Raw genomic sequence first — 26415 nt, forward strand, 5'->3', positions numbered from 1 at the left:
TAGATCCCGAGTGACAGGACACATCGTCGATAGATCCCGAGTGACAGGACACATCGTCGATAGATCCCGAGTGACAGGACACATCGTCGATAGATCCCGAGTGACAGGACACATCGTCGATAGATCCCGAGTGACAGGACACATCGTCGATAGATCCCGAGTGACAGGACACATCGTCAATAGATCCCGAGTGATGTAACACATCGTCGATAGATCCCGAGTGACAGGACACATCGTCGATAGATCCCGAGTGACAGGACACATCGTCGATAGATCCCGAGTGATGTAACACATCGTCGATAGATCCCGAGTGACAGGACACATCGTCGATAGATCCCGAGTGACAGGACACATCGTCGATAGATCCCGAGTGACAGGACACATCGTCGATAGATCCCGAGTGACGTAACACATCGTCGATAGATCCCGAGTGACGTAACACATCGTCGATAGATCCCGAGTGACAGGACACATCGTCGATAGATCCCGAGTGACAGGACACATCGTCGATAGATCCCGAGTGACAGGACACATCGTCGATAGATCCCGAGTGACAGGACACATCGTCGATAGATCCCGAGTGACAGGACACATCGTCGATAGATCCCGAGTGACAGGACACATCGTCGATAGATCCCGAGTGACAGGACACATCGTCGATAGATCCCGAGTGACAGGACACATCGTCGATAGATCCCGAGTGACAGGACACATCGTCGATAGATCCCGAGTGACAGGACACATCGTCGATAGATCCCGAGTGACAGGACACATCGTCGATAGATCCCGAGTGACAGGACACATCGTCAATAGATCCCGAGTGATGTAACACATCGTCGATAGATCCCGAGTGACGTAACACATCGTCGATAGATCCCGAGTGACAGGACACATCGTCGATAGATCCCGAGTGACGTAACACATCGTCGATAGATCCCGAGTGACAGGACACATCGTCGATAGATCCCGAGTGACAGGACACATCGTCGATAGATCCCGAGTGACGTAACACATCGTTGATAGATCCCGAGTGACAGGACACATCGTCGATAGATCCCGAGTGACAGGACACATCGTCGATAGATCCCGAGTGACAGGACACATCGTCAATAGATCCCGAGTGATGTAACACATCGTCGATAGATCCCGAGTGACAGGACACATCGTCGATAGATCCCGAGTGACAGGACACATCGTCGATAGATCCCGAGTGATGTAACACATCGTCGATAGATCCCGAGTGACAGGACACATCGTCGATAGATCCCGAGTGACAGGACACATCGTCGATAGATCCCGAGTGACAGGACACATCGTCGATAGATCCCGAGTGACAGGACACATCGTCGATAGATCCCGAGTGACGTAACACATCGTCGATAGATCCCGAGTGACAGGACACATCGTCGATAGATCCCGAGTGACAGGACACATCGTCGATAGATCCCGAGTGACAGGACACATCGTCGATAGATCCCGAGTGACAGGACACATCGTCGATAGATCCCGAGTGACAGGACACATCGTCGATAGATCCCGAGTGACAGGACACATCGTCGATAGATCCCGAGTGACAGGACACATCGTCGATAGATCCCGAGTGACAGGACACATCGTCAATAGATCCCGAGTGATGTAACACATCGTCGATAGATCCCGAGTGACAGGACACATCGTCGATAGATCCCGAGTGACAGGACACATCGTCGATAGATCCCGAGTGATGTAACACATCGTCGATAGATCCCGAGTGACAGGACACATCGTCGATAGATCCCGAGTGACAGGACACATCGTCGATAGATCCCGAGTGACAGGACACATCGTCGATAGATCCCGAGTGACGTAACACATCGTCGATAGATCCCGAGTGACAGGACACATCGTCGATAGATCCCGAGTGACAGGACACATCGTCGATAGATCCCGAGTGACAGGACACATCGTCGATAGATCCCGAGTGACAGGACACATCGTCGATAGATCCCGAGTGACAGGACACATCGTCGATAGATCCCGAGTGACAGGACACATCGTCGATAGATCCCGAGTGACAGGACACATCGTCGATAGATCCCGAGTGACAGGACACATCGTCGATAGATCCCGAGTGACAGGACACATCGTCGATAGATCCCGAGTGACGTAACACATCGTCGATAGATCCCGAGTGACGTAACACATCGTCGATAGATCCCGAGTGACAGGACACATCATCGATAGATCCCGAGTGACGTAACACATCGTCGATAGATCCCGAGTGACAGGACACATCGTCGATAGATCCCGAGTGACAGGACACATCGTCGATAGATCCCGAGTGACAGGACACATCGTCGATAGATCCCGAGTGACAGGACACATCGTCGATAGATCCCGAGTGACAGGACACATCGTCGATAGATCCCGAGTGACAGGACACATCGTCGATAGATCCCGAGTGACAGGACACATCGTCGATAGATCCCGAGTGACAGGACACATCGTCGATAGATCCCGAGTGACAGGACACATCGTCGATAGATCCCGAGTGACAGGACACATCGTCGATAGATCCCGAGTGACGTAACACATCGTCGATAGATCCCGAGTGACAGGACACATCGTCGATAGATCCCGAGTGACAGGACACATCGTCGATAGATCCCGAGTGACAGGACACATCGTCGATAGATCCCGAGTGACGTAACACATCGTCGATAGATCCCGAGTGACAGGACACATCGTCGATAGATCCCGAGTGACAGGACACATCGTCGATAGATCCCGAGTGACAGGACACATCGTCGATAGATCCCGAGTGACAGGACACATCGTCGATAGATCCCGAGTGACAGGACACATCGTCGATAGATCCCGAGTGACGTAACACATCGTCGATAGATCCCGAGTGACAGGACACATCGTCGATAGATCCCGAGTGACAGGACACATCGTCGATAGATCCCGAGTGACGTAACACATCGTCGATAGATCCCGAGTGACAGGACACATCGTCGATAGATCCCGAGTGACAGGACACATCGTCGATAGATCCCGAGTGACGTAACACATCGTCGATAGATCCCGAGTGACAGGACACATCGTCGATAGATCCCGAGTGACGTAACACATCGTCGATAGATCCCAAGTGATGTAACACAGCTACTGTTAGGAGTTAGCGAACGTTGTTATTCGTTTTCACCAAGTAGCTGCCGGATTCCGCGACTGCCGCGATTGTCAATTTAGTAGCCAGGGGGTACCAGGGGGTGCCAGGGGTACCAGAGGGGTACCAGAGGGGTACCAGGGGGTATCAGGGGGGCAGGGGTTGCCAGGGGGTACCAGGGGGTACCAGGGGAGTACCAGGGGGTGCCAGGGGTACCAGGGGTGTGCCAAGGGGGTGCCAGGGGGTACCAGGGGGTACCAGGGGTGCCAGGGGGTACCAGGGGGTACCAGGGGGTGCCAGGGGGTACCAGGGGGGGTACCAGGGGGGGTACCAGGGGGGTACCAGGGGGGGTACCAGGGGGGGTACCAGGGGGGGTACCAGGGGGGGTACCAGGGGGGTACCAGGGGGGGTACCAGGGGGGTGCCGGTTTGAATGAGTCAAGAACTGTAACGCTACTTGTTTTTTTGTTTTTTTGCGCTCAACAGTTTCCTGTTTTTTTTATATCAAGACTGGTCCACCACCCAAAGGACATCCAGTCAACTTGACACATCTGTGGGAAACATTGCAGTCAACATGTATCCCATCATCCCTGTGGAACGCTTTCAACACCTTGTAGAGTCAACATGGGCCAGCATCCCTGTGGAACACTTTCAACACCTTGTAGAGTCAACATGGGTCAGCTTCCCTGTGGAACGCTTTCAACACCTTGTAGAGTCAACATGGGTCAGCATCCCTGTGGAACGCTTTCAACACCTTGTAGAGTCAACATGGGCCAGCATCCCTGTGGAACACTTTCAACACCTTGTAGAGTCAACATGGGTCAGCATCCCTGTGGAACGCTTTCAACACCTTGTAGAGTCAACATGGGTCAGCATCCCTGTGGAACGCTTTCATCACCTTGTAGAGTCAACATGGGCCAGCATCCCTGTGGAACGCTTTGGACACCTTGTAGAGTCAACATGGGCCAGCATCCCTGTGGAACGCTTTCCAACACCTTGTAGAGTCAACATGGGCCAGCATCCCTGTGGAACGCTTTCAACACCTTGTAGAGTCAACATGGGCCAGCATCCCTGTGGAACGCTTTGGACACCTTGTAGAGTCAACATGGGCCAGCATCCCTGTGGAACGCTTTCGACACCTTGTAGAGTCAACATGGGCCAGCATCCCTGTGGAACGCTTTCAACACCTTGTAGAGTCAACATGGGCCAGCATCCCTGTGGAACGCTTTCAACACCTTGTAGAGTCAACATGGGCCAGCATCCCTGTGGAACGCTTTCAACACCTTGTAGAGTCAACATGGGCCAGCATCCCTGTAGGACGCTTTCAACACCTTGTAGAGTCAACATGGGCCAGCATCCCTGTGGAACGCTTTCAACACCTTGTAGAGTCAACATGGGCCAGCATCCCTGTGGAACACTTTCAACACCTTGTAGAGTCAACATGGGCCAGCATCCCTGTGGAACACTTTCAACACCTTGTAGAGTCAACATGGGTCAGCATCCCTGTGGAACGCTTTCAACACCTTGTAGAGTCCCTGATAAAATGAGGTTGTTGTGGGGGCACAAGGAGAGGTGCAACTCAGTGTTAGGAAGGTGTTATTAATGTTTTGTACACTCAGTATGTAGCAGACATGAGTTTAGAGGGTTAAACCTATTAAATATTAAAGGCATTAAATCTCTCAAAGCCTCCATTTTACTGAAGTTAAATTTAAATCCAGCAGGCTACTATTAGTCTTTTTGCAGATCACATTTTTGGATTAATGTTTAAATGAAGCCACACAGCAACAAATAATAAATAATAATCATAATAATAATAATAAACTCCAAAGTTTTGACAAAAATGAACAAGAAGGGTTTAATATTTATCAATAAAATTGTAAACAAGGTAAAATGATGTCACACAAGCAACTAACAACAGTGCATAAAGGTGTGTGATCATAATCAACTAACAACAGTGCATAAAGGTGTGTGATCAAAATCAACTAACAACAGTGCATAAAGGTGTGTGATCATAATCAACTAACAACAGTGCATAAAGGTGTATGATCATAATCAACTAACAACAGTGCATAAAGGTGTATGATCATAATCAACTAACAACAGTGCATAAAGGTGTGTGATCATAATCAACTAACAACAGTGCATAAAGGTGTATGATCATAATCAACTAACAACAGTGCATAAAGGTGTGTGATCATAATCAACTAACAACAGTGCATAAAGGTGTATGATCATAATCAACTAACAACAGTGCATAAAGGTGTATGATCATAATCAACTAACAACAGTGCATAAAGGTGTGTGATCATAATCAACTAACAACAGTGCATAAAGGTGTATGATCATAATCAACTAACAACAGTGCATAAAGGTGTATGATCATAATCAACTAACAACAGTGCATAAAGGTGTATGATCATAATCAACTAACAACAGTGCATAAAGGTGTGTGATCATAATCAACTAACAACAGTGCATAAAGGTGTATGATCATAATCATCGTGGCTCTGCCACAAAATTGGAAGAGGCAAAATTACTTGAAGAAATTTAAAAAATGAGTCTGTCTACCATAAATGGCTTAGAATAATTAGTATAAATTGAAAAAAAATTATCAGTTTCACTTAAAGTCAGAAGGTTTGACAGCAATGTCGCGGAAACAAAATGTCAGTTGGGAACAGGTCTTTGATGTTCCTTTAACTGATACATTCGGAAAGTATTCAGACCCCTTGACTTTTTTCCACATTTTTTACATTGCAGCCTTATTCTAAAATGGATTAAATAGACCCCCCCTTAGCAATTTACACACAATACCCCATAATGACAAAGCAAAAACAGGCATTTGGACATTTTTGCAAATGTATTGAAAATATAAAAACTGAAATATCACATTTACATAAGTTTTCAGACCATTTTATTCAGTACTTTGTTGAATCACCGTTGGCAGTGATCACAGCCTCAAGCCATCTTGGGTATGACAGTACAAGCTTGGCACACCTGTATTTGGGGAGTTTCTCCCATTCTTCTCTGCAGATCCTCTCAAGCTCTGTCAGGTTGGATGGGGGGCGTCGCTGCACAGCTATTTTCAGGTCTCTCTAGAGATGTTAGATCGGGTTCAAGTCTGGGCTCTGGCTGTGCCATTCAAGGACATTCAGAGACTTGTCCCCGAAGCCACTACTGCATTGTCTTGGCTGTGTGCTTAGGGTCGTTGTCCTGTTGGAAGGTGAACCTTTGACCCAGTCTGAGGTCCTGAACGCTCTGGAGCAGGTTTTCATTAAGGATCTGTCCCTGCCGCTGAAAAAAACACCCCACAGCATGATGCTGTCACCACCATGCTAAACTGTAGGGATGGTGCCAGGTTTCCTGCATACTTGGCATTCAAGCAAACTAGTTCAATTTTGGTTTCATCAGACCAGAAAATCTTGTTTCTCATGGCCTGAAAGTCCCTTAGGTGCCTTTTTGGCAAACTCCAAGCGGACTGTCATGTGCCTTTTACTGAAAAGTGGCCACTCAAGCCTGATTGGTGGAGTGCTGCAGAGATGGTTGTCCTTCTGGAAGGTTCTCCCATCTCCACAGAGGAACTCTGGACCTCTATCAGAGTGACCATTGGGCTCTTGGTCACCTCCCTGACTGAGGCCCTTCTCCCCCGACTGCTCAGTTTGTCCAGAAAGCCAGTCAAATGTATTCCATTTAAGAATAATGGAGGCCACTGTGTTCTTGGGGACCTTCAACGCTGCAGACATTTCTTGGTACCCTTCCCCAGATCTGTGCCTTGACAAAATCCTGTCTCAGAGCTCGACAAACAATTCCTTTGACCTCATGACTTGGTTTTTGCTCTGACATGCACTGTCAACTGTGGGACGTTATATAGACAGGTGTGTGCCTTTCCAAATCATGTCCGATCAATTGAATATCCCACAGGTGGACTCCAATCAAGTTGTAGAAACATCTCAAGGATGATCAATGGAAACAGGATGCACCTGAGCTCCATTTAGAGTTAAATTTAGAGTCCCATAGCAAAGAGTCTGAATACTTAAGTAAATAAGTCCCATAGCAAAGAGTCTGAATACTTAAGTAAATAAGTCCCATAGCAAAGAGTCTGAATACTTAAGTAAATAAGTCCCATAGCAAAGAGTCTGAATACTTAAGTAAATAAGTCCCATAGCAAAGAGTCTGAATACTTAAGTAAATAAGTCCCATAGCAAAGAGTCTGAATACTTAAGTAAATAAGTCCCATAGCAAAGAGTCTGAATACTTAAGTAAATAAGTCCCATAGCAAAGAGTCTGAATACTTAAGTAAATAAGGTATTTGTTTTATTTTTTATTCATTAGTGTGCAATAAAAACCTAAAAACCTGTTTTCACTTTGTCATTATGTGGTGTGTAGATTTATTGTATCAATTTTAGAATAAGGCTGTAACGTGCACAAAATGTGGAAAAGGTCAAGGAGTCCAAATTGCTGAGCTCCGTTCAAATATATAATACCATGGTAACCATTATATATTTGAACGGAGCTCAGCAATCAAATATATTAGCTTTTTGTCTGAAGCCGAAAAAGAAGAAGAAATTCAAAAGGGAATTTGACTAATCCTGCTACTCTAAGAGTATTAGGTTTGAATCCTAAATCAACCCATCCAATGGGATGTACATCTGTTGCTGAAGTACGTTAGATTCATAACGATACAGCAGGAGTCAAGCTCCTGATGCTGAAAAGCCTCGTTAGGTCATAGGTCAAATTAACTTTAGAATTTCTTGTCTATCTCGGCTTCGGACAAAAGCTAATATTTCACTTAAAGCATTGGGGGGGTTTTTTTGTAATAAATTGTCTCTTTCTATAAAAACGGGTGTTTTTCGTATTTTGTGATGTGTAGCGGCAATAGTGTCAAAGTTAACTTTCCATCAACCAATCAGTTCAGAATGTTAAATATCCAATCTGATGATTGGTCGAATCTGTTTGAACATTCAGATGAATGTTTTATGGATGAGCAGCAAGAGAGCATGAGGTCACAATCACAAACGGCAGGATATCAAACTATCCAGACCGTCACGTATCAAATATTCAACTGCTGGAATAAATCTGCCTGTGCTTTTCCTTCACTCTGAGGTTCGACTCATCCCAAACCATCTCAATTTGGTTGAGGTCGGGGGGAATTGTGGAGGCCAGGTCATCTGATGCAGCACTCCGTCACTCTCCTTCTTGGTAAAATAGCCCTTTACACAGCCTGGAGGTGTGTTGTGTCATTGTCCTGTTGAAAAACAAATGATAGTCCCAGTAAACCCAAAACCAGATGGGATGGAGTATTGCTGCAGAATGCTGTGGTAGCCATGCTGGTTAAGTAAGTGTGCCTTGAATTCTAAATAAATCACAGACAGTGTCTCTAGCAAAGCACCCCCACGCCACCTCCTCCTCCATGCTTCACGGTGGGAAATACACATGCGGAGATCATCCGTTCACCCACACTGTGACTCACAAAGACATGGCGGATGGAACCAAAAATCTCCAATTTGAACTCCAGACCAAAGGACAGAGTTCCACCAGTCTAATGTCCATTGCTCGTGTTTCTTGGCCCAGCAAGTCTCTTCTTCACGTTGATGTCCTTTAGTAGTGGTTTCTTTGCATCAATTCGAACATGAATGCCTCTGATTCACAGAGTCTCCTCTGAACAGTTGATTTTGAAATGTGTCTGTTGAACTCCGTGAAGCGTTTATTTGGGCTACAATTTCTGAGACAGTTAACTCTAATGAACATATCCTCTGCAGAAGAGGTCATTCTGGGTCTTCCTTTCCTGTGGCGGTCCTCAAGAGAGCCAGTTTCATCATAGGTTCATCACAGCCCGATGGTTTTTCGACTGCACTTGAAGAAACTTTCACAGTTCTTGAAATGTTCCGTATTGACTGACCTGTCATGTCTTAAAGTAATGATGGACTGTCATTTCTCTTTGCTTATTTGAGCTGTTCTTGCCATAATATGGACTTGGTATTTTACCAAATATGGCTATCTTCTGTATACCCCTCATACCTTGTCACAACACATCTGATTGGCTCAAACGCTTTAAGAAGAAAGAAATTCCACAAATTAACTTAAAAAGGCACACCTGTTAATTGAAATGCATTCCAGGTGATTACCTCATGAAACTGGTTGAGAGAATGCCAAGAGTGTGCAAAGCTATCATCAAGGCAAAGGGTGGCTATTTGAAGAATTTAAAATATCAAATATATTTTGATTTGTTTAATCTGTTGCGACGAGCAATCCCGTATCCGGGATCCTATTTATAGCCTCAAGCTCATTACCATAACGCAACGTTAACTATTCATGAAAATCGCAAATGAACTGAAATAAATATATCAGCTCTCAAGCTTAGCCTTTTGTTAACAACACTGTCATCTCAGATTTTCAAAATATGCTTTTGAACCATAGCTAAACAAGCATTTGTGTAAGAGTATTGATAGCCTAGCATAGCATTAAGCCTAGCATTCAGCATGCAACATTTTCACAAAATCAAGAAAAGCATTCAAATAAAATAATTTACCTTTGAAGAACTTCAGATGTTTTCAATGGGAGACTCTCAGTTAGATAGCAAATGTTCAGTTTTTCCGAAAATATTATTTCTGTAGGACAAATCGCTCCGTTTTGTTCATCACGTTTGGCTACGAAAAAAACCTGTATCCAGGAGTGTAATTATCTCCGCAAGCTCATTAGCATAACGTAACGTTAACTATTCATGAAAATCGCAAATGATATTAAATAAATATATTAGCTCTCAAGCTTAGCCTTTTGTTAACAACACTGTCATCTCAGATTTTCAAAATATGCTTTTGAACCATATTTAAAGCAAGGGTTTCATTTGTGTAAGGTGATTGTTCCTGCCTGTGTAGTTTAACCTTAGATAGCATGCAATTAGGTTTCAAAAACAAGAAAAGTTCAAATAAAATTTGTATTTGTATAAGTTATTTCATGTATCGTTTCATTTATTAAAGACATGAGAACCACCACGCTAGATAGCAAATGTTCAGTTTTTCCAAAAATATTACGCCGTTAGGACAGTTAATCATTTTCTTCATTTGCTTTGGCTTTATACAAACCGTTGAGTTAAGTCTTAGCATCAGTCTGTTTCCAAATTAACTCCTACAAATAATAAACATGAGAACTCTGTTTAGATCAATGGTCTACAGCTGTATTTCAGATACTCTACTTCAGGCGAGCAAAACATTCCTTTAATATTTGATTTCGTGCACCAGCTGTTGAAGAAAATGGACACAGAGCACCACCTGGTCTTACCGCAATAACTTTGCATGAAAAACACGGGTGGACACCTGTAAATTAACTCTATATTATATTATTAACAGTGATATGCCTACCAGGTACGTCATTCAATGCTGCAGACACAGAAACAAAATATTACAGTTTTCATGGCAAAGATATGAACTATGCCAGTCCTTATTCTAAAAAAAATGATATGCATTGGCCAAATAGCATGGATGGTAGAGGAGGGTTACCCACTAGGCACCGTTTTTCAAAATCATCCCACCTGGGTCCCCTGATCGGCGTACTTCTCTTCATGGGAATGACAGGGATTTGGACCTGGTTAACATTAATGCTCAGGCATCCTTTCCAACATGTTAAAGAAAAAACTATAAACAAGCTGATTCAATGTTAGAAGGGTTCATATTCTGAATGTTAAAGGTTCTACGTGGCAGAAACATTATGTACAAAATAAATGAAAAATCATAAAATAGACAATTTTAAAACATAGTGAAGATTGTCTAATGGTTCTAGGTAAACATCTAAACTGGAACAACCACTTGTACTTCAAAGGGGTTCTTCCAATTACTAACAGATTCTTAGTTTAGAAATTGTCATATTTATTATTTATCTTTGTTTGCAAATTAAATTAAAGTTTTGGCTCAGCGGGCTAATCACAGTTTTGTGGCAAAAACATAGATATTAAAACAAATGTTTCTGAAAGTCAATCTGCAATAGAGCACGCTGGGAAATATGATAAAGATATGATAAAGATGGGTGTGGCTTTGGACAACACTTAAGTTACATTTACATTTACATTTAAGTCATTGTCCCGCTCTGTAGGTTCAGAGCTCTACAAATTGGTGCATACACCCTGCCTCACATCCAGTGGAACAGCCACTTTACAATAGTGCACTAAATCTTTTAGGGGGGTCTTGATTACTTATCCTATCCTGGGTATTCCTGCCTAAGTTCCATTTAACTCCCGAATCAACACAGAAATGAGCACGATTTGCTGTTCAACCTTCCCAAGTTCTCTCAAGACCCCGCTCTTCCGCTCAATACAATCACAGGAAATAGTCATTTGAAAAGACCAAAAATACGAAACCATGGTGATATGAACTATGTCAGTCCTGTATATGTAAAAAAATATATATATATTAAGGAAATACTGATACATGCACAAATATTACCAAACAGGCACAGTTTTAAAAAAAATCATCTCACCTGTCTTTTTAAACTGATCGGATTACCTAAACCACTGATGTTAAAGTTAGAGGTTAACATTAATGCTCTGGCACGATTTAAAGGAAAGGGAACAAAAACTATAAACAAGCTGATTCAAAGAGAGGGGTTCTATGTAGAATGTTAAAGGTCTACCCCTTCTGCCTTCCGGAATCACCAATGAAACCCCTTTTCCAAAATTGTTTTTTTGTAGGATGTTAAAGGTTCTAGGTAGAACACTTTGCTTACAAAGAACCCTTGTCTTCCAAAAGGGGTTCTTCAGATGATAACAGTTCTTGGTAGTCATACCCTCAGTAAATAACCAGCGGGCTAACACAGTTTTGTAAGAGCGTCTGTTCAAATGAATTAAATGTAATGTATGTAAGCGCTGTGTGTGTGTGTGTGTGTGTGTGTGTGTGTGTGTGTGTGTGTGTGTGTGTGTGTGTGTGTGTGTGTGTGTGTGTGTGTGTGTGTGTGTGTGTGTGTGTGTGTGTGTGTGTGTGTGTGTGTGTGTGTGTGTGTGTGGTGTCAGATCGAGTTTGTGATTTGTAGATATACCAACTCCTCAGGGTTGGGGCCTAGGCCGGGACAAAGCCATGGGCTAGTTATATACTGCCCACAGGGAGTGAGGGGAGTGGGGTAGGACATCAGCAGTCGGGTGGGGGGGGGGAAATAACTCAGGTCTATGTTATCGTATTCACATTATGATGTAAAAGGCACAACTGATCCCAGATCATGTAGGATCTAGTGTTGCAGATGGAGAGGGAACAGTTTATTTAGGAATGAAGACTATAATTCATTTTTTCTTTTAGTTTTTCTGAGTCGGATATATACTGTAGCTTCTGCCAGAAGCAGGGCTGACAAATATAATAAGGTGAGGGATGACACATCTCCTTTCGGAGCTGACAGTTCAGTTAAGGCCTGATTCACCTTTTGATTGAAGCTCTTCTCAGTAGTTGGTATTTAGACTTAACTTATGCAGGTGCGCAACGGGCTTTGCAGATGTGGCTCCCTTGCACACTGAATACATTTAATTCAACCGCTGAAAAAAAAAAAACTCTCACTTTCTGTCCGACAGACTTTCTTGTGGAGGTTTTTCGTTCAATAGGGGTTTTCAGTACATTTATCTAAAGCCATCCCTTTAAATACGGTGTAGCTTTAATTAGAATTGTGTCCACACACTCACTAGAATTACACTACATGACCAAAGGTTTTCTGCTCGTCGAACATCTAATTCCAAAATCATGGTCATTAATATGGAGTTGGTCCCCTCCCTTTGCTGCTATAACAGCCTCTCACTCTTCTGGGAAGGCTTTTTGACCAACTGATTGTTGGAACATTGCTGAAACAGCCTCCACTCTTCTGGGAAGGCTTTCCACTCATTTGGAACATTGTGCTATAACATCCTTTCTGGGAAGATATAGTGTTCATTGAGCTATAACAGGTTCTTCTGGGAAGGGATTCCACTAGATGAAAGAACATTGCTGAATAACAGCCTATATTGGGAAGGCTTTCCTTTGATGTTGGAACATTGCTGATATAACATTTTCACTCTTCTGGGAAGGCTTTCCACTCTGATCTTGTAACATTTAGGTTTAACAGCCTCCACTTTATGGGAAGGCTTTCCAGGGTTGTTGGAACATTTATGTACAAAATATATTGGGAATTTCCAAAGAAACATTGCTGCTATAACAGCCTTGATTCTGGGAAGTTTGATTCATGTTGGAATTGCTTCTTGATTCAGTTGGAAGACTTCCACTGATTCAGTTTGATTCAGCCTCCACTCTTCTGGGAAGGCTTCAGTTGATGAACTTGCTTGATTCAGTTGGAATCTTCTGGGAAGTTTGATTCAGTTTGATTCATTGTTTAACAGCCTCCATTCATCTTGATTCAGTTTTGAACATCTTGATTCAGTTTGACTCTTCTGGGAAGGCTTCAGTTTGAACATTGCTTGTTAACAGCCTCATCTTGGGAAGTTGATGACCAACTTCTTGATTCAGGCACTGATTCATCTTGATTACGTTTGATTCATCTTTGAAAAAGGTTCCATTTGTTAGATCTAGTGATTCATCTTGATTCAGTTTGATTAATCTAGATTCAGTTTGATTCATCTTGTTTCATCTTGATTCAGTTTGATTCATCTTGATTCAGTTGGATTCATCTTGTTTCATCTTGATTCAGTTTGATTCATCTTGATTCAGTTTGATTCATCTTGATTCAGTTTGATTCATCAAGATTCAGTTTGATTCATCTTGATTCAGTCATCTTGATTCAGTTTGATTCATCTTGATTCAGTTTGATTCATCTTGTTTCATCTTGATTCATTTGTTTCATCTTGATTCAGTTTGAATCATCTTGTTTCATCTTGATTCAGTTTGATTCATCTTGATTCCGTTTGATTAATCTTGATTCCATTTGATTCAGTTTGATTCATCTTGATTCAGTTTGATTCATCTTGATTCAGTTTGATTCATCTAGATTCCATTTGATTCATCTTGTTTCATCTTGATTCAGTTTGATTCATCTTGATTCAGTTGGATTCATCTTGTTTCATCTTGATTCAGTTTGATTCATCTTGATTCAGTTTGATTCATCTTGTTTCATCTTGATTCAGTTTGATTCATCTTGTTTCAGTTTGATTCATCTTGTTTCATCTTGATTCAGTTTGATTCATCTTGATTCAGTTGGATTCATCTTGAAAGTTGCCATGTTCAGTTGTTCATTACATTTAAGTATTACAAAGGGAGAACGTGTACAATAAGGATGGAACAGTAGTGCTGTTGTAAAAACAAAATCTACCCTTAATAATCCTCACTAATTCTGGAACTGTGATGACAACGGTCCAGTCGTAGTGAACCCGCTGTGCCAGGCTCCAGGTTTAAACTGCTACGCGTGGTCGGCGTACCATAACGATTCCCATAGGCTACATGTCCCAGATGACTTTTGTACAACTTGTAATACGTTAGCTTAATATGATCCACTATTGTTATCGACCCTCAGGAACAACCACAAGGACGTGACAGAGGAACGAATGGTAAACTAACGGTGGAATGATTAAAAAAATGTAGGCTACAAATTGAAGGAGACTGTTACATGAATCAACTCGGTAGGTTCGGCTCTACTGTCAGTACACATAGGTCACAGCCTCAGATTGGGTCTACAAATTTCAGCAAATTATGAGCCATAGGACTACAAATTTAAACAATTCTGAAAAAACAACACGGCTACTAATACTTCACTGTCGAAAAGAGGCCGAGATACTTGTCACCTTTGACATCATCAGAGCGTGACATATGTTGAACTCTGAACGAGATACCGTGTCTTATTGTTCTTTCGTGACGTTGTGACAGTGTTTCCTCACTAAGTTTGGTTTGTATACTTTTCGATTTTGGATCCGCAACGCGGTTAGCCCCAGTTGTTGTGACCTCTACTGTCTGTCCCGGGATCCTGCCAGACCAAAATGTCTGAAGTTGTTTGACGTAGCTAGCTATTTGCCTCGCTGGTAGCTATCAGTGTCAAGCTTTAACAGGGTTTTCCACAAACAGCTTGAACACAGCCCGCGACGCGGTTAGCACTTGTGGCTGGGACCGTGGAGGTGTCCCACGCTAATTGTATTTCCTGCTGCTTTTTCCCTGCAACCTGACTTGGCTGGAACTGAATTGTATAGCTACCAACGTTAGCCGCTGCTGCTACCAACGTTAGCCAATGCTGCTACCAACATTAGCCGATGCTGCTACCATCATTAGCCGATTCCTACCAACGTTAGTCGACGCTGCTACCAACGTTAGCCGACGGTGCTACCAACAGTACATGCAAAGGTACTGCTTTCGGGTTCACAGCCGTGAGAATATTTCTTTTAGGAGGACACATTTCTGCTTTTCGGATTTTACGTGTGATCTTTTTGTTCACTCGGTTAAGAATTCCCCGTAAGGAGAACAGAAGCCCAGATAGCCTAGCTGGCCGGCAGTCTCAAATTCAGGTCGCTACGTTTTCAACACTGCAGGAGCTGTGATTATTTTTGCTCTATTCCAGGACAATGTGGACCACCCAGACTTTCAAAATAGCAGGCCAGATTATCTAATACAGCACTCCATCACTCTCCTTCTTGGTCAAATAGCCCCTTACGCAGCCAGGTCATTTTCCTGTTGAAAAACAAATGATAGTCCCACTATGCTAAATCACAGACAGTGTCATCAGCAAAGCAACCCCACACCATCACACCTCCTCCTCCATGCTTCACGGTGGGAACCACACTTGCGGATATCATCCATTCACCTCCTCTGAGACACGGTGTCATCAGACTAAAGAACAGATTACCATGTGTTTCTTGGCACAAGCAAGTCTCTCTCTCTCTCTCTCTCTCCGTCTCTGTCTCTCTCTCTCTCTCCGTCTCTCTCTCTCTCTCTCTCTCTCTCTCTCTCTCTCTCTCTCTGTCTCTCTCTCTCTGTCTCTCTGTCTCTGTCTCTCTCTCTCTCTCTCTCTCTCTCTCTGTCTCTCTCTCTCTCTCTCTCTGTCTCTCTCTCTCTCTCTCTCTGTCTCTCTGTCTCTGTCTCTCTCTCTCTCTCTCTGTCTCTGTCTCTCTCTCTCTCTCTCTCTCTCTCTCTGTCTCTCTCTCTCTCTCTCTCTCTCTCTCTCTCTGTCTCTCTCTCTCTCTCTCTCTCTCTCTCCTTCTCCTCTCTCTCTCTCTCTCTCTCTCTCTCTCTCTCTCTCTCTCTCTCTCTCTCTCTCTCTCCTCTCTCTCTCTCTCTCTCTCTCTGTCTCTCTCTCTCTCTCTCTCTCTCTCTCTCTCTGTCTCTCTCTCTCTCTCTCTCTCTCTCTCTTTATCTTATTGTTGTCCTTTAAGGAAATCATCAGCCAGGAACAGTGTCTTGTTTTTTTGCCGAAAATAGTCATGTACAGTGAATTCATAGAGTTAAAAATTAGGTTCTTATATATCTTAAGTATATGGCCTCGGTGGTATATTGAGCCTCGGAGCGGAGAGCCTGGTTGCTAGGCAACACAGACACAGGCTGCAGTGGGAAGAGCATCAAGAAGCAGCTAGCAACAACAGCTAAGCTAGCAACAACCCCCCCCCCAACAAAAAAAAAAGTTTCACAGCATTTCTCTCCTCTTCTACTGATTTTCATATCAACTTTCTTTCGTTGTCCAGATGCCAAAATGCACAATCCTTGTCTTATTAATTAACAACCCATCCGAGTTTCATATTGTGTTTCATATTTACATTTACATGTCTGTCACACAAAACGGCTTCTTTTGTCTTGTATCTTATGTCTTGTATCTTATGTCTTGTATCTTATGTCTTGTATCTTATGTCTTGTATCTTATGTCTTGTATCTTATGTCTTGTGTCTTTGTCTGTGTATTTATGAAAAATTGCTTTTTGTTAAATCTTTGTCTTGTATCTTTTGTCTTGTATCTTTCCATGTATTTTCTTGTATCATTTTATGTCTTGTATCTTATGTCTTAAATGTGTCTTTTGCAACTGTGTTTTTATGAAAAATTGCATTTTTTTCTGTTAAATGTTTACTGTTTGTATTTTTAACTAAGATCTGATAAATGTCCCGTTCCTTTCCATGTATTTTCTGGTGGTCACATCATGTTTACTGTTTGGAATTAACCTAGTTAACTTAAGATCTGATAAATGTCCCGTTCCTTTCCATGTATTTTCTGGTGGTCACATCATGTTTACTGTTTGGAATTAACCTTGTTAACTTCTTAATGGGGGTTCTCTACTTAATTAATTTAATTCCTTTAATGGGCAACTCAACCTCCTGGTATAGCATCATTTTCAAATATTCCTAAAATTGTAAAACATATTACCATTTTAATGATTCATAAATAATGTTTTAGATGTCAACAACATTTTATAAAAACTTGTAATTTGACATTTTATACACAAGTACTACAATAAATGTGTGACAAATGAGGTTCAAGTTTTACTCACGTTCACTTCCTGGTCTTCAGCCATCTGAATGAGTGAGTCTTATAATGAAAACCACATGATCATTTTATTAAATGGATTGACTGATATCATAAAATATGCCAAACAAAATAAATATCAATAAATTATAATTAAATCATTTGATTTAAAATGAGCTTGTTAAAGGGATAAAGTAGAACTGACTGGGTACACACACACACACACACACACACACACACACACACACACACACACACACACACACACACACACACACACACACACACACACACACAAGTATTATCACAGATTCACAGTACACATCATCAAGTACACACACTAGAGCATTGTGATGGTGCAGTGGTTTACACACATCACCAGTTTGCTCCCAGTGTTGGTCCATCATTACTATTATTATTTTGTAGTGCAGAGGAAGAAATATATATCAATGTTCTCAGGACCTTTTCAAACGTCCAGAAATAGTCTCTTGTGATGGTGCAGACCTGGTCAAATGACCCTTCTCGCTCCTTTCATGCCAGACCTGGTCTGCTCCCAGTGTTGGTCCAGTCAATAACCCTTCTTATTTTGACTATCTGCACAGTAAATGACCCTTCTCTCAATTTCACGCTCTCAGACCTGGTCTCTCCCTCTCAGACTATCTCTCTATAGTAAATGACCCTTCTCTTTCATGCATCCAGACCTGGTCAAATGACCCTCTCTCTCTTTCATGCTCTCAGACCTGGTCTCTCCTCTCAGACTATCTCTCTATAGTAAATGACCCTTCTCTCTCTCTTTCATGCTCTCAGACCTGGTCTCTCCCTCTCAGACTATCTCTCTATAGTAAATGACCCTTCTCTCTCTCTTTTCATGCTCTCAGACCTGGTCTCTCCCTCTCAGACTATCTCTATAGTAAATGACCCTTCTCTCTCTCCCTCTCAGACTATCTCTCTACAGTAAATAACCTTCTCTCTCTCTTTCCCTCTCAGACTATCTCCCTCTCAGTAAATTAACCTTCTCTCTCTCTTTCACGCTCTCAGACCAGGTCTCTCCCTCTCAGACTATCTCTACAGTAAATGACCCTTCTCTCTCTCCCTCTCAGACTATCTCTACAGTAAATAACCCTCTCTCTCTCTTTCACGCTCTCAGACCAGGTCTCTCCCTCTCAGACTATCTCTACAGTAAATGACCCTTCTCTCTCTCCCTCTCAGACTATCTCTCTACAGTAAATGACCCTTCTCTCTCTCCCTCTCAGACTATCTCTCTACAGTAAATAACCCTTCTCTCCCTCTCTGACCATCTCTCTACAGTAATTAACCCTTCTCTCTCTCTCTCCCTCTGACCATCTCTCTACAGTAATTAACCCTTCTCTCTCTCTCTCTCCCTCTGACCATCTCTCTACAGTAAATGAACCCTTCTCTCTCTCTCTCCCCTCTGACCATCTCTCTACAGTAATTAACCCTTCTCTCTCTCTCTTCCTCTGACCATCTCTCTACAGTAAATGACCCTTCTCTCTCTCCCTCTGACCAACTCTCTACAGTAAATAACCCTTCTCTCTCTCTCCCCTCTGACCATCTCTCTACAGTAAATAACTCTTCTCTCTCTCTCCCTCAGACCATCTCTCTACAGTAAATAACCCTTCTCTCTCTCTCTCCCTCAGACTATCTCTCTACAGTAAATAACCCTTCTCTCTCTCTCCTCAGACCATCTCTCTACAGTAAATGACCCTTCTCTCTCTCTCTCCCTCTGGCCATCTCTCTACAGTAAATGACCATCTGTCTACAGTAAATGACCCTCTCTCTCTCTCCCCTCTGGCCATCTCTCTACAGTAAATAACCCTTCTCTCTCTCTCCCTGTCTCTCTCTCTCTCTCTCTCTCTCTCTCTCTTCCTTAAGCTCTGTGTGTGACTGCGGTGCCCACATGGGAGCAGTAACCTCACCTCTCACTGACCCCTGCCGACCTTCCGTTCACCAATCACTTCTACAGCATCAACACACACACACACACACACACACACACACACACACACACACACACACACACACACACACACACACACACACACACACACACACACACACACACACACACACAGCCTTTATAATGACTATGCACTGCGAGGTGTGTGTGTGTGTGTGTGTGTGTGTGTGTGTGTGTGTGTGTGTGTGTGTGTGTGTGTGTGTGTGTGTGTGTGTGTGTGTGTGTGTGTGTGTGTGTGTGTGTGTGTGTGTGTGTGTGTGTGTGTGTCATAACTAGCTCCTAACTGAGACACACACACACCCTGTGCTGACTCCTGTGATGTCTCAGGGATAATGATGGACACTGATGGGATAAGAAGCTCAGTAACCTTGCTGTGATTAAATAAGGCTTGTCAGGGAGATGGATAAAATGCAGGATCAGTCTATTCATTCTACATGTACTTTCTTTGCATATATATTGATTGATATTCCCCTTGACTTTTTGCACATTGTTACGTTACAGCCTTGTTCTAAAAATTGATTACTATCCCCCCCCCCCTCATCAAATCTACGCACAATTCCCCATAATGACGAAGCAAAAACAGAAATTTTGACTTTTTGCAAATCTCTCTTTTTGCAAAGAAGTATTTAGTCAGCCACCAATTGTGCAAGTTCTCCAACTGAAAAGGATGAGAGAGGCCTGTAATTTTCATCATAGGTACACTTCAACTATGACAGACAAAATGAGAAGAAAAGAAATTTTGAAAATCACATTGTTGGATTTTTAATTAATTTATTTGCAAATTATGGTGGAAAATAAGTATTTGGTCACCTACAAACAAGCAAGATTTCTGGCTCTCACAGACCTGTAACTTCTTCTTTAAGAGGCTCCTCTGTCCTCCACTCGTTACCTGTATTAATGGCACCTGTTTGAACTTGTTATCAGTATAAAAGACACCTGTCCACAACCTCAAACAGTCACACTGCCAAATGTAATGCCCGGCCCTGTCCAAAACCAGAAATAACTTCCTTCGTTAGTAAATTCATTACCTGCTCCTCTCGGTCTGTCACTCGCTCCCTGCGCTCAGGCAGCTTGCTCTGCATGCGCTCTGCTCATGGCAGCTTTGAGTATGTGAGTATTCATAGCAACGGCTCAATGAAGAGACATGAGAGTTAGCTGTTAGCTACATTTCATCACTCTAAACTCAGACTAAATTTGATGATGTTGAAACACTTCTGACACCATGTTATGATGTTAGTCAGATATGACTGTTACTGTGCAGCAGAATACGAGCAAATGGCTTAAACATGTTGGTGATCTAGTGATACCAGTTGTTGATGAGACAACAGACCCATCCCTAGTTATTGATGAGACAACAGACCTTACCCATCCCTAGTTATTGATGAGACAACAGACCTCACCCTAGTTATTGATGAGACAACAGACCCATCCCTAGTTATTGATGAGACAACAGACCCATCCCTAGTTATTGATGAGACAACTGACCTCACCCTAGTTATTGATGAGACAACAGACCCATCCCTAGTTATTGATGAGACAACAGACCCAACACATCCCTAGTTATTGATGAGACAACAGACCCATCCCTAGTTATTGATGAGACAACAGACCCTACCCATCCCTAGTTATTGATGAGACAACAGACCCATCCCTAGTTATTGATGAGACAACAGACCCTACCCATCCCTAGTTATTGATGAGACAACAGACCCATCCCTAGTTATTGATGAGACAACAGACCCTACCCATCCCTAGTTATTGATGAGACAACAGACCCTACCCATCCCTAGTTATTGATGAGACAACAGACCCTACCCATCCCTAGTTATTGATGAGACAACAGACCTTACCCATCCCTAGTTATTGATGAGACAACAGACCCATCCCTAGTTATTGATGAGACAACAGACCCTACCCATCCCTAGTTATTGATGAGACAACAGACCCTACACATCCCTAGTTATTGATGAGACAACAGACCCATCCCTAGTTATTTATGAGACAACAGACCCATCCCTAGTTATTTATGAGACAACAGACCCAACACATCCCTAGTTATTGATGAGACAACAGACCCTACCCATCCCTAGTTATTGATGAGACAACAGACCCATCCCTAGTTATTTATGAGACAACAGACCCAACATCCCTAGTTATTGATGAGACAACAGACCTTACCCATCCCTAGTTATTGATGAGACAACAGACCTTACCCATCCCTAGTTATTGATGAGACAACAGACCCTACCCATCCCTAGTTATTGATGAGACAACAGACCCATCCCTAGTTATTGATGAGACAACAGACCCATCCCTAGTTATTGATGAGACAACAGACCCTACCCATCCCTAGTTATTGATGAGACAACAGACCCTACCCATCCCTAGTTATTGATGAGACAACAGACCCTACCCATCCCTAGTTATTGATGAGACAACAGACCCTACCCATCCCTAGTTATTGATGAGACAACAGACCCATCCCTAGTTATTGATGAGACAACAGACCCTACCCATCCCTAGTTATTGATGAGACAACAGACCCATCCCTAGTTATTGATGAGACAACAGACCCTACCCATCCCTAGTTATTGATGAGACAACAGACCCATCCCTAGTTATTGATGAGACAACAGACCCTACCCATCCCTAGTTATTGATGAGACAACAGACCCTACCCATCCCTAGTTATTGATGAGACAACAGACCCATCCCTAGTTATTGATGAGACAACAGACCCATCCCTAGTTATTGATGAGACAACAGACCCATCCCTAGTTATTGATGAGACAACAGACCCATCCCTAGTTATTGATGAGACAACAGACCCATCCCTAGTTATTGATGAGACAACAGACCCTACCCATCCCTAGTTATTGATGAGACAACAGACCCTACCCATCCCTAGTTATTGATGAGACAACAGACCCTACCCATCCCTAGTTATTGATGAGACAACAGACCCATCCCTAGTTATTGATGAGACAACAGACCCAACACATCCCTAACCTGATCCTGATGTGGAATTCCACATGAAATGAATGAGAGGTTTATTAAATCAGGAGTGTTGGTGTTGAACATCCCAAACAGTCATTCTGATTCCCGATATAAATTAACCTTTTTGAGTTACTAAAATGTCAACCATAATATTTTTTCCCAGATAAAAATGCAATTTTGGTGGGCCAAAAAATGTATTTTTTGCTCTCATGTAAAACTATCAGGAATTCTGGAAAGACAGACGATGACGTGGAACTCACCTTGACATGACGTCTTTGAAAACTTATTGAGATTATCTCCGAAAATTTCCCCCTTTAAAAAAAAAAGCAACTCAAACAACATTGAAATTGCAACATGTAACATCTAATCCTGTCATACGGTTTCACAAATGAGTTGTTTATCCAACTGTTTCCTGTGTTCGATGGTGTTTGACAGCAACAATATAGACAACTATATAAATAGAAAACCGCTTCACCACATGACCAAAGATGTTGAAGAACATTGCTGCTGGACTTGGTTCCATTCAGCCACAAGAGCATTAGTGAGGTCGGGCACTGATGTTGGGCAATAGGCCTGACTCACAGTCATTTGATAGAGCGATGACCAATTCATCCCAAAAGTTTTCGATGGGGTTGAGGTCAGGGCTCTGTGCAGAACAGTCAAGTTCTTTCCACTGATCTCAACAAACCATTTCTGTATGGACCTCGCTTTGTGAACAGGGGGCATTGTCATGTTGAAACAGGAAATGGCCATTTGATGACCAAAATGTTGCCACATAGTTGGAAGCACAGAATCGTCTAGAATACCATTGTATGTTGTAGCGTTAAGATTTCCCTTCACGGAGGCCTAGACACAACCATGAGAACCAGCCCCAGACCATTATTCCTCCTCCTCAAAACTTTACATTTGGCACTATATTTTTGTGCAGGTAGTCATTCTCCTGGCATTCAATATAAACCCAGTATGTGTCCGTCAGACTGCCAGGTAGTGAAGCGTGATTTCCCACTGCTCAAGTGTCTAATGGAGGCGAGCGCTAAACCAGACCACCCTTCGCATTGTGCTTGGTGATCTTAGGCTTGTGTCGGCTGAAGCTCGGCCATGGAAACCCATTTCATGAAGCTCCCAGCAACAGTGATTGCGCTGACATTGCTTCCAGAGGCTGTTTGTAACTCAGTAGTGAGCAACCATTATTGCTACTCGACGTTTCCACGTCACAATAACAGCACTTACAGTTGACCGGGGGCAGCTCTGGCAGGGCAGAAATGTAACATACTGACTTGTTGTTGGAAAGGTGGCAGTGCCAAGTTGAAAGGCACAGAGCTCTTCAGTAAGGCCATTATATTGCCAATGTTTTGTGTATTGCTGTGTGCTTGATTTGTATACACCTGTCAGCGACATGTATATCTGAATAGAAGCCTAATCCAGAAACTTAAAGGTGTGTCCACATACGTTTTGTATATATAGTGTATTTGCTGACACACTGCAGTTCCCCTTTAGTTACCAGTAGACAAGCTACCTAGCTATGTAAACCACGCCCCCTCTGTGACGTTGGTTACGAAGCGGTACTTATTTAAATTAGGTAAGAGAATAAGACGTTACCATTGGTGTATTAATAATCCCGCCTCCATCCCTCCTCCTGTGTTCGATGGTGTTTGACATGGGGGAGGGGACCAGTCATTTGATGACCAATCTATATCAATATAGAAGCAACAGTCATTTGATGATCAATCTATATCAATATAGAAGCAACAGTCATTTGATGATCAATCTATATCAATATAGAAGCAACAGTCATTTGATGACCAATCTATATCAATATAGAAGCAACAGTCATTTGATGACCAATCTTTATCAATATAGAAGCAACAGTCATTTGATGACCAATCTATATCAATATAGAAGGAATACCTAGGATAGGATAAAGTAATCCTTCTCACCCCCCTTAAAAGATTTAGATGCACTATTGTAAAGTGGCTGTTCCACTGGATGTCATGAGGTGAATGCACCAATTTGTAAGTCGCTCTGGATAAGAAGCGTCATTTAAATGACTTAAATGTAAATGTAAAGCAACATTTTGATGACCAATCTATATCAATATAGAAGCAACAGTCATTTGCTGACCAATCTATATCAATATAGAAGCAACAGTCATTTGATGACCAATCTATATCAATATAGAAGCAACAGTCATTTGATGACCAATCTTTATCAATATAGAAGCAACAGTCATTTGATGACCAATCTATATCAATATAGAAGCAACAGTCATTTGATGACCAATCTATATCAATATAGAAGCAACAGTCATTTGATGACCAATCTTTAACAATATAGAAGCAACAGTCATTTTTCATACTTTGGTTGTCCTACTTGGTTTTGGTTTCATCCAAATGATTGTGACTGTTTCGGACCTTTAATAGTGTCATTTTTATTCTGTGTAGAGTAAAACAAGGCAAACACCCAAAACCACGCCCCTCATTATCATATTTCCCAGCATGCTTTATTGCAGGTTGATTTCCTAGAATTGTGTGTGTCTATATCTGTGTTTTTGTATGCACGTTGATTAATTAATTGATTGAAATGTATTTATAAAGCCCCTTCTTACATCAGCTGATATCTCAAAGTGCTGTACAGAAACCCAGCCAAAAACCCCAAAACAGCAAGCAATGCAGGTGTAGAAGCACAGTGGCTAGGAAAAACTCCCTAGAAAGGCCAGAACTAGGACGAAACCAGGCTCCGAGGGGTGGCCAGTCCTCTTCTGGCTGTGCCGGGTGGAGATTATAACAGAACATGGCCAAGATGTTCACATGTTCATAGATGACCAGCAGGGTCAAATAATAATCACAGTGGTTGTAGAAGGTACATCAGGTCAGCACCTCAGGAGTAAATGTCAGTTGGCTTTTCATAGCCGATTGTTCTGAGATACAGACAGCAGGTGCTGTAGAGAGAGAGTCCAAAACAGCAGGTCTGGGACAAGGTAGCACGTCCGGTGAACAGGTCAGGGCTCCATAGCCGCAGGCAGAACAGATGAGTCATCAGGTCAGGTAGTCCTGAGGCATGGTCCTAGGGCTCAGGTCCTCCGAGAGGGAGAGAGAACTAGAGAGAGCATACTTAAATTCACACAGGACACCAGATAAGACAGGAGAAGTACTCCAGATATAACAGACTGACCCTACCCCCCCCGACACATAAACTATGCTATAAATAACATACATTTTTTTAAACTAAAAAAAAAACTAAATCAATCTTGGATTTATTCAACCCATTACTGAGATGGTTGTTCCAGTTTAGATGGTTTAGGGAATCATTTTTCTGTCCAATACTCCTACCTTGGCTCTCATTCTAAATGCAATAATATGGATTGCTTGATAGGGCCTGCAAACCAGGAGTTTCAGGGTAAAACTAGGCTGTTGTGGTAATAGTCTGATGATATTTTAATGTATGTCACAAAGGGTTAAATTACAAGGATGAAATATTCACGTATCCTCTCACTTGGTGACGACTACAGGGTTGATGCAACAACCAGGTCTTTGTCACGAGCAAACACAGTCATCGGTGGTAATTCCAACATTCAATAAAGGCAATCGTGGGATATTTGCAAATATTCGCTGACATTAGCATATATCCCAGTGTGCCTTCAGAGTGAAAGTTAGAATTACCACCCATGACTGTGTGTACTAGTGACAGAGACTTAGCCATTTGCATCATTGCATTCAATTGCATGTTTAGCTTCTATGAATTGCTATAAATACAATAAGGTTCATCTTTCATTGCCTGCCACCTTCCTGTCACAGTGGCATGATGTCTTTGACCTTCTCAATTATGACGACCTTCAGGGTGGGTTCTAATTCCTGCTGAAATTGATCCAAAATGGTGGCTTTGACCTTCTCACCTCTTCCATTTTGTCAAATTATG

At 42.5% G+C, this 26415-nt stretch overlaps 1 protein-coding gene and 1 long non-coding RNA gene across 7 annotated transcripts in view; one reads left to right on the top strand and one right to left on the bottom strand.

The window, feature by feature from the left end:
• The window catches only part of LOC118383109 (cell adhesion molecule 2-like), an 884842-nt gene that overhangs the window by 694922 nt on the left and 163505 nt on the right, over positions 1-26415 (top strand). The window lies entirely within an intron of this gene.
• On the bottom strand, positions 3810-4654 carry LOC127930592 (uncharacterized). Of its 2 annotated transcripts, none has more exons than XR_008138294.1 (3): positions 4476-4654; positions 4140-4427; positions 3810-3994 (listed from the first exon to the last, which is right to left on the bottom strand). It is a non-coding gene; the product is annotated as an uncharacterized LOC127930592 (long non-coding RNA). The 2 variants fall into 2 exon arrangements; XR_008138295.1 differs by lacking the exon at positions 3810-3994 and adding an exon at positions 4021-4090.

The sequence above is a fragment of the Oncorhynchus keta genome, chromosome 6, assembly GCF_023373465.1.
Source record: "Oncorhynchus keta strain PuntledgeMale-10-30-2019 chromosome 6, Oket_V2, whole genome shotgun sequence".
NCBI classification, from domain to species: Eukaryota; Metazoa; Chordata; class Actinopteri; order Salmoniformes; family Salmonidae; genus Oncorhynchus; species Oncorhynchus keta.